We start from the raw sequence: 10,029 nt of genomic DNA, 5'->3' as shown, positions 1-10,029 counted from the left end.
AGCAGCGCTGGAGCAGCAGCTGCAGGATCAGCTCCTGGACTGTCCCTGACCAGTCACCTCCCGCACTCAGCGCCACACCCGGCCTCTGCACCCACATCCTCGTCTCCTCGGCTGCCTCCAGGCATCCCCACAGCACTTGGGCACCGTCAAAGGTAAGAAAATCCCTGTTTGCCCTCAAAGCACTAACACAAGGGCACGAGGCTCCAGCTGCCTCTCCCACCAACCACCACACACAGCCTGCGTGCTCACTTTCCCCAGACCAGGTTCCACCTCAAAGCGGGCTGCACCTTCCAAAGGAGTCATCTTGCCTCCCGGGCAAACACAGACCTTTCCAATAGGGGATGTAGAGAGCTGTCACAGTGCACTTGCCGATCCTCCTCCACACATCACCTGCTTCAAAGTTCTTGCCACCCATTTCAGTCCTAAACCTAGCTTGTGCTGACCCCAAAACAAATTCTTCATGGCTGAGCACTTCAGGGCTTCAGTGTCAACAAATCCCCTTATGCCCTGACTCAGCTCACACCTGCTCCAAAGCTGCAAAAACCAGAAGGATGGAACTTCTCCTCTGGGATCCCTCTCATTCAGCCCATGGAGCCATTTGACTGGGCTTGTCCTCAAACACACGTGTTCAACTTCAAAAATGATCTGGTATCAGCAATCCTTATGTGCTTCCATAGTTACATCTCTGATAGATACATTCTAGTTTCATATCCTATAGATACTTTTTTCAATGCATGCTGGGCTGCTTCTACCTCATGCTCAGGGGCAGCTGTCAAATGCCATCTTCTCAAGAACACAATCACAGTACCAGAGAATTTTCTGCCTTGCAAGGGATTCTCAAAGATCACTGAGCCCAACTCCAGGGCCTGCCCAGGGCAGCCTCAACAATCACACCCTGTGCCCAAGAGCGCTGTCCAAACACTTTTGCAGCTCAGTCAGCCTTGGTGCTCTCACCCCTTCCCTGCAGAGCCTGTTCCAGTGGCCAAGCAGCCTCTGCGTGAAGAGCCTTTTCCTTCTATCCACCCTAAGCCTGCACTGCCACATCTTGCAGGCCATTCTCTTGCCTCTTGCCAGTGGCCCCAGGACTGAAGACAGTAGTGCATGGCCTTCTGCTTCCCCTCCTGAGGAAGCTGCTGACTGCTAGAGGCTCCTGCCTAGGCAATTCCACCTCAAAACCACGGCAATGACAGCAAACAGAAAGGAGCTGGCACAGAGGAGCTCAGGGTTTGCAACCATGAGGTTGAGAAGGAAGCCTACTGACACATCCTTGGCGGAACCATTTCTAACTGGAGCATTCTTTGGATCTTTTTCAGGTGGAAAGGGGAGGCACAATGAAAAGGAAAGCAAGAGCCAACAATCAGCCGTGAGTTTTGGCCTAGGCTTAAAGGACAGCAAACTGGAGCAATGGCCACGAGGAGAGCTGCTCTTTCAGAGTCAGCCTGGGATTGCTTCAAGCCTGTGCATCCACAGGAAGGCTCTCTCCAGCACTTGCCTTTCTTACCTCCACCTCTTTCTTCCTTTAGACACATCAATGTTGGCAGCGACTTTCAGGCTGAGCTGCCAGAGCTGCAGAGCAGAGCACCAAGTGAGGATGAAGAGCCTGCAAGCCTGCTCTGGAAGCCCTGGCGGGAAGATGACTCTGACATGGAGAAACCTGACCGAGGTAGCTTCTCTTCAAGCTTTTCTTCCACCCCTGACATACTTGGATCTTTCCAAGTCTCCTTTTGCATAGAAAGGCAGCTTTTTGCAGCCTCCGCTTCTCTCCCTGTCTCGCCCATCTTCCCATCTACAAGTCTTAGAGGCAAGGAGAATGCTCTGCTTCTGCAGCAGAGCAGGAAAAAGAGCAAGCATCTTGCTCTCCAAATTGCTCAGGCCCATTTGCCACTGGAAGAGGGGACATTGGCCTCCACTTCTTCTTCCACAAGCTGCTTTGAAGGGAGAGCCAGCACTGCGGGGGCCCTTGCTTCAGCTGGCCCTGTCTTTGCTCTCCTTTTCATGCTCTCCAAGCTGCTGCCTTTAGCTCCTGGCCTTTCCTTCCGCCTTGCATGGCAACCTTTGCCCTTGCTGGCCTCAAGCCTGACTTTGCCTGGGTTTTTCTTCTGCTTGCAGTAAGAGAACTGCTGGACATGGCCAGCTCCCGTGGCATTCCCGGGCCAGCAGCTGACCTGGAGCGCGCCCTGCACTGCCTGCACCAGGCACGCGGCAGCCTTCCGGAAAGAAGCGGCTCTGTGGGCGCACACAACAGGGCACAGGGAATGCACAAGGCCCGGCCACTGGCACAGCCTTTCCTGCCTGCTCCTTGATGAAGGCTCTTAACAGGGAGCAGAGCACGTGCTGCCTCCTGGGTCTCCTCCAGCTGCGTCACGGCTGAGCCCAAACGCCTCCAGCAGGGAGAATCTCCCTCCTGGAGGCGGCGGCGCAAGCTCCTGCAGCCTGCTGCCTTGGAAATGGCCTGCACCTCTGGCTTCTCTAAGACATTTGGAGGGGAAATTCCCAGAAGCCTCAGTCAGCTGAGGCCATTCTGGCTCAGGAGCCGCAAAATCATTGGGTTGGTGAGCAAAATGCCACTCTTGGGGACCAGCATCAAAGGGCGCGGCAGCAAAAACTAGGCACTGGGATCAAATCCCAGGCTTTCACCCACATGGCACACAGTTGCTTGAAGGTCTGAAGAGGCAAAGTAGCTGAAAGGCAGCATCTGTGATTTTTGGCTCATTTTGGATGTGGTGGGGCGGCTAAAGCCTTTTCCCCTTGCATCTTGCAGGAGGCTCTGGAGATGTTGCTCTCGGGGGGGCCTGCAACACCTCAAGGCCATCCCTTGGCTGGTTATCATTACGCAGGTAAGCAAAGCAGAGCTTCTTCCTTCACTCACAGATGCTGCCGTCCCCTTCAGTGTTGTGGCATGCGTTTCTGCTTCAACAAATTGTGCTTAACACCAGCACAAGCTCTTGTCTTCTCGCGGGCTGGGGAAAGCACCAGCATCTAGTCCTTCAGCTTGACTTCTTTTCCAATCCTTTGCCCTGGGCAATGCCTGCTCTTGTCTTCATCACCTTCTCAGGGACCAGACATCTACTCACACGTCAATGATGGCCTGCCACCATTTGCTTTCGGCAGCCAGTGCGATCTACTTCATGTGCATCGAGGGATCCATTTACCTGCTGCTTTTTATTGCCAGGCTCTGACAGATGGACACCTGAGGAGAAGGACTCCTTCCAAAAGGCTTTCCACACCTACGGCAAGGATTTTCATCTCATCCAGAAGCAGGTAAAGCCGCAGCACATTCTTTACCTGAGCAGATCATCACGAGGAAAGCTTGCTTCTATCTGCTAACAAACACTGGGCTTCCGTCTCTCTCTTCTCAAGTACCAAAACTGCTCAAGTAGGAACAAAACGGGACATCAAAGGCCTGTGTCAAAAGGATCATCCTGTCTCTCCAGCCCTTTTCTCCAAGCTCCTTTGCAATATGATGATTTCTTCTCCCAGACTTGTCGCACAGCTCTGCTGGTGCTCCCACAAGACATTGTGCTGCCATAACTGGAGTGAACCCGGGAAAGAAGACCTGTGCTAGATGCATTTGTTGTTGATCTGTGCATTACCTGTGTTACCACCTAGCATGATACACGGTTTACTACATTGCATGATGCCTCTCTTTCTCCATCTGGATTTCATTTTACACCCTACTCCATTTACTTCATGATTTTACTTCCTAGTTTACTCCATCTTCTACTTTTTCCCCAATGCACCCTACCAAGGAAGTTTAGATTCCTTCTTTTTCTCTTCACAACAGATCCAGACTAAGACCGTGGCACAGTGTGTGGAATACTACTACACCTGGAAAAAGGAGCATAAAATTGCCAGCACTCTTGCTCAGGTGAGGGGGAAGAAAATCCAGGCCTGCCAGCAGGGTGCAGAAACTGGGAGAAGGGGAGAAAACCTGCTGGCCAGCCATGCCAGGCGCCACTTTGCCACCATCACATCGTCCCATGCGCTGGGAAAGGTGCAGCAGATGCTGCCCAGGCCTTCCTTGTGCTGCTGCCCTGAAATACGCCATTCTGGAGCCTAACTTGGAGCCAAGAAAGCCGCACCACCACCCAAATGGGCTTTGACTCTCTACAGATGGCTTTCTCAAGGGCTGCCACCTTTGCTGACTCCAGTCACACCCTTCATTCCCCACTTCACTCCTCCTGACATCAGCAATCCCTGTCTTCAGGGAGATGTTGCAGATTTGCAGGCACTTTTTGCAGCATCCCAGCATACTCCCCAAGAAGGAGCTGCCAGTGCTGTGGCTCCCCTCAGACTTTCCTTACCAGCAAAGAGCAATTCCGTTGGCAATAGTGAGAGAGAGAGAGAGAGAGAGAGAAAGAGAGAGAGAGAGATTCTTCTGGCTTGTATAAAACGTAGAACCATCTGTCTTCCCTAATTTGACTGCATTTCCATCCCATTCCCTAGACTTTTCTGGAGGAAAACCCGAGGGAAATAGATGTTAGGCAGTGAGGTAGAAATAAGAAATGTAGAATTCTAGAGAGCCACACATTTATCCCACCCCTTTGGCCAGTAGAAAAGAGAAACATTTCCCTCCAAGCTCTGCCTTGGCAGCCCGCCGCAGCCCGCTGGCAAAGGCAGCCGTTTCCTCAGCGCTTGAGGATTTGGAAGGATTTGCTTAGGCCAAGAGATTTTTGTGCTGGACGCAGGCATCTCCAGCTTTCTGAGGGGAAGGAAACATTGAAACAGCATTCTTTGATTTCTAGGCTGTGAGCGAAGCCAAGAGGAGCAAAAGCCCCCCCAGAAAGGAGGATGGGCAGACAGGGAAGAGAAGCCGCAAGAGGGCTGGCAGCGCCCAGTGTCCCTGCTGCCAACCGCGCCAGACGCCCCCTTCGGCGGGAGGCCCGTTTTCCTGCGGCCAGTGCAAACGGTGCGCAAGTTCCTGCTCTTTCTGCTCCAACCTGCGCCTTGGCACTAAAACAGCCAGACCCTTTGCAAAGGCGCCGCAGGGCGACCTCAGGCCGCTTGCACCATCGCCCCTCGCAGCTCTGCTCAAGCTTACAACCCACCTCAAACCCAAACAGCTCCCTTAAAACCCAGCGTTCACAATGAAACCTTGCCCTGCCCCAACAACAAGACACACTGCATACAAGTAGGAACAGATCCATCAAAGCTTGCTTTGATGCTGCTGATCAAATTCCAAAGAGGATGCAGCAAAAGGAGGAAGATATTTCAAGGCATTGAAACAAGAAAGATCGGACTCATGCTCTGATCAATTCACAACGTGCCACTGCCCAAAAAGACAGAAATTCATACTAAAAGGGAGATCTTGCCGCTTGCTTCAATGGTGTGTACTCCATTGACCAATGGATGGTTTCTTTCCTATCTTCCAGGGTGTTTGAAACCATGAAGGAAAGGAACAAACACAGGAGAAGACATCGCCCTCGCAAAGAAGCAGAGCCTCTCCCCAAGAAGAAAAGACCAAATTAGACAAGCCTGCAGCTTTAACAGGCAGGCCTAGCAAGGGTTAGGCGTCAATAGGACTAGATAGGAATAGGACTGCTTTTTAAGCTTTCACACTGCTTGAAATTCTATTTAGTTAGTTTACATGATAGGAATCTCCTCAATTTCTTAGTTAAGCTAGATGAGTATTATTCAAGATTCATTAGTAGTATTAGATTTATCAGGAAATGTTAGAGGCTTGGTGCTGGCTATGCTCCGACTTTTGTCATTTTGCCTTTGTTGAGACACAATCTGTCTTTATCATTAAACCATGTTTCTTCCACTTTGTCTTTTGGTCTGTGTGAAATCACTCTGGCAATCAAACACGCCACTTGCCCTGAGAGCAGAATCTGGGCACGCACCACCTCCCCCAGGCCCAGCCCCTTGCTCAGCTGGCAGGACTGGCAAAGGCGTGTCTCCTTTACTGCCAGGGAAATAACGCTGGCGCTTCATCCTTTGATTCCTAAAAATCTCAGCTGCGAGTGGAAAGGGAGGCTTTGTTTAATTCAATGAATTGGATCCAAATGACTTGTCTGCTCTCACCATCTTTTCTGGCCTAAAAGCAACGGCTTTAGTCCTTTTTGTAGCCCAGCAACATAACTTTGTTTCATTTTGGGGGACTGATGCACCTGACCACCTTGGAGGACGTTTCTAGAAGCCCTGCCATTCTATCCAATTCATATCCACCTGCACCACAAAGGCATCAGCAGTTCAGTTTCAGTTTCTCTTGAAAGGACCACTCTCCCGCTCTGGGCCTCCACCCATCTCCTTAGCTAAAGCAGAGCGCCTGGCATCATTATCCTCTCTCTGGCTTCCCACAGCTTAGGTATTTGCACCAAAGAAGAAGCAAAGTCCCTCTTTCATCTAGCCCAGCAAATGGCACTGCCCAGCAAGGCTTTGGTGGCAGGGGCTGTGCAGGGTGGAGAGGGGGCCAGGCAGGGGGCGATTGCCAGGCTGCTTCTGGGAAGCCCAGGGAAGCTTGCCCTTGTCTGATGGAGCCAGTGCAGCTGGCCTTTGGAGCCTACAAAGGATCTGCCTTGCAGTGGCACTTGTTACAGCTGCCCCCTCACTTTGCTGCCCTGTGGCCAACATGCAGCCTGGCAAGGAAGCAAGATTGGCACTGAAGCAAGATTTGCTTTGCCTTAACAATAGGCCGGAAAGCAGCAAAACTGGCTGGCTTTTGTCCTATCTGGCATCTAAGTATTAAAAGAAACGCAAAGGCCATCAGTGTGGAAAGGTAATTCCATCAGTGTTCCTTTCTTAGAGGAATCCCTGAGTCTTTTTCGACAAACAGCTACTTTCTCCAAGGCAGTTGGAAGAGACATATAGAAATTCTGCATTAATGTTTGCTACAGAAATGCCACTCTGCTGTCCCTGTCTCTGTGTCCCCATCAGTTCCCCTGAGAAACATCCTCTTTCTCTAAGTTTCAAGGAAGGAGTGATGAGGTGAGTGACCAGCTCAGAGGCCCAAAGGAGGGAAAACATCAAGTGACATTATTGGGCACCAAAAGGAGATGTGAGAAAGGGGGCAGCATGAATGCCTCCACTTTAAGAGGAAGCTTTGGAGTTGGCTCTCGGCTGAACAACTTGCAAATTCTAGCTCCTCTCAGAGCTGCAGGAGAGCCAGTGGCAGCAGTCCTGCTGGTTCTCCAGGCCAGGAGATGACGTTCTGGGCCCTTGGACACAGCCAGGCTCCTGGGCACGTTCAGCTGGAGACACCTTGCAGAGAAGCACCCAGAAGAGCCAGGGCTGTCCCTGCACTGCTTTTGCCCGTCTCCTCAGACGACTCAGGAGAAAAGCCCAATGGCAAGGCTCTCAGAGCAAGCTTGCAGCAGCAGAAGTAAAAGGGCCAGAGGTGGCCCACGCCTCTTTCTGTCCCATGGCTCCCCTGGGCTTCTACATGGAATGTTGGGCTGTGCCCATAGCAACGGTCGTTGTCTCCTGCTCCTGCGGCACTTGGTGGAAAGGCTGGTGGAGCAGCGCTGGAGCAGCAGCTGCAGGATCAGCTCCTGGACTGTCCCTGACCAGTCACCTCCCGCACTCAGTGCCACACCCGGCCTCTGCACCCACATCCTCGTCTCCTCGGCTGCCTCCAGGCATCCCCACAGCACTTGGGCACCGTCAAAGGTAAGAAAATCCCTGTTTGCCCTCAAAGCACTAACACAAGGGCACGAGGCTCCAGCTGCCTCTCGCACCAACCACCACACACAGCCTGCGTGCTCACTTTCCCCAGACCAGGTTCCACCTCAAAGCGGGCTGCACCTTCCAAAGGAGTCATCTTGCCTCCCGGGCAAACACAGACCTTTCCATAGGGGATGTAGAGAGCTGTCACAGTGCACTTGCCGATCCTCCTCCACACATCACCTGCTTCAAAGTTCTTGCCACCCATTTCAGTCCTAAACCTAGCTTGTGCTGACCCCAAAACAAATTCTTCATGGCTGAGCACTTCAGGGCTTCAGTGTCAACAAATCCCCTTATGCCCTGACTCAGCTCACACCTGCTCCAAAGCTGCAAAAACCAGAAGGATGGCACTTCTCCTCTGGGATCCCTCTCATTCAGCCCATGGAGCCATTTGACTGGGCTTGTCCTCAAACACACGTGTTCAACTTCAAAAATGATCTGGTATCAGCAATCCTTATGTGCTTCCATAGTTACATCTCTGATAGATACATTCTAGTTTCATATCCTATAGATACTTTTTTCAATGCATGCTGGGCTGCTTCTACCTCATGCTCAGGGGCAGCTGTCAAATGCCATCTTCTCAAGAACACAATCACAGTACCAGAGAATTTTCTGCCTTGCAAGGGATTCTCAAAGATCACTGAGCCCAACTCCAGGGCCTGCCCAGGGCAGCCTCAACAATCACACCCTGTGCCCAAGAGCGCTGTCCAAACACTTTTGCAGCTCAGTCAGCCTTGGTGCTCTCACCCCTTCCCTGCAGAGCCTGTTCCAGTGGCCAAGCAGCCTCTGCGTGAAGAGCCTTTTCCTTCTATCCACCCTAAGCCTGCACTGCCACATCTTGCAGGCCATTCTCTTGCCTCTTGCCAGTGGCCCCAGGACTGAAGACAGTAGTGCATGGCCTTCTGCTTCCCCTCCTGAGGAAGCTGCTGACTGCTAGAGGCTCCTGCCTAGGCAATTCCACCTCAAAACCACGGCAATGACAGCAAACAGAAAGGAGCTGGCACAGAGGAGCTCAGGGTTTGCAACCATGAGGTTGAGAAGGAAGCCTACTGACACATCCTTGGCGGAACCATTTCTAACTGGAGCATTCTTTGGATCTTTTTCAGGTGGAAAGGGGAGGCACAATGAAAAGGAAAGCAAGAGCCAACAATCAGCCGTGAGTTTTGGCCTAGGCTTAAAGGACAGCAAACTGGAGCAATGGCCACGAGGAGAGCTGCTCTTTCAGAGTCAGCCTGGGATTGCTTCAAGCCTGTGCATCCACAGGAAGGCTCTCTCCAGCACTTGCCTTTCTTACCTCCACCTCTTTCTTCCTTTAGACACATCAATGTTGGCAGCGACTTTCAGGCTGAGCTGCCAGAGCTGCAGAGCAGAGCACCAAGTGAGGATGAAGAGCCTGCAAGCCTGCTCTGGAAGCCCTGGCGGGAAGATGACTCTGACATGGAGAAACCTGACCGAGGTAGCTTCTCTTCAAGCTTTTCTTCCACCCCTGACATACTTGGATCTTTCCAAGTCTCCTTTTGCATAGAAAGGCAGCTTTTTGCAGCCTCCGCTTCTCTCCCTGTCTCGCCCATCTTCCCATCTACAAGTCTTAGAGGCAAGGAGAATGCTCTGCTTCTGCAGCAGAGCAGGAAAAAGAGCAAGCATCTTGCTCTCCAAATTGCTCAGGCCCATTTGCCACTGGAAGAGGGGACATTGGCCTCCACTTCTTCTTCCACAAGCTGCTTTGAAGGGAGAGCCAGCACTGCGGGGGCTCTTGCTTCAGCTGGCCCTGTCTTTGCTCTCCTTTTCATGCTCTCCAAGCTGCTGCCTTTAGCTCCTGGCCTTTCCTTCCGCCTTGCATGGCAGCCTTTGCCCTTGCTGGCCTCAAGCCTGACTTTGCCTGGGTTTTTCTTCTGCTTGCAGTAAGAGAACTGCTGGACATGGCCAGCTCCCGTGGCATTCCCGGGCCAGCAGCTGACCTGGAGCGCGCCCTGCACTGCCTGCACCAGGCACGCGGCAGCCTTCCGGTAAGAAGCGGCTCTGTGGGCGCACACAACAGGGCACAGGGAATGCACAAGGCCCGGCCACTGGCACAGCCTTTCCTGCCTGCTCCTTGATGAAGGCTCTTAACAGGGAGCAGAGCACGTGCTGCCTCCTGGGTCTCCTCCAGCTGCGTCACGGCTGAGCCCAAATGCCTCCAGCAGGGAGAATCTCCCTCCTGGAGGCGGCGGCGCAAGCTCCTGCAGCCTGCTGCCTTGGAAATGGCCTGCACCTCTGGCTTCTCTAAGACATTTGGAGGGGAAATTCCCAGAAGCCTCAGTCAGCTGAGGCCATTCTGGCTCAGGAGACGCAAAATCATTGGGTTGGTGAGCAAAATGCCACTCTTGG

This window comes from Melozone crissalis, unplaced genomic scaffold, assembly GCF_028551555.1.
Source record: "Melozone crissalis strain CALT ecotype California unplaced genomic scaffold, PUWL_Pcris_2 ptg000005l_1, whole genome shotgun sequence".
Taxonomy (NCBI): Eukaryota; Metazoa; Chordata; class Aves; order Passeriformes; family Passerellidae; genus Melozone; species Melozone crissalis.
The sequence above is the reverse complement of the archived record's forward strand: the minus strand, read 5'-3'. Positions refer to the sequence as shown.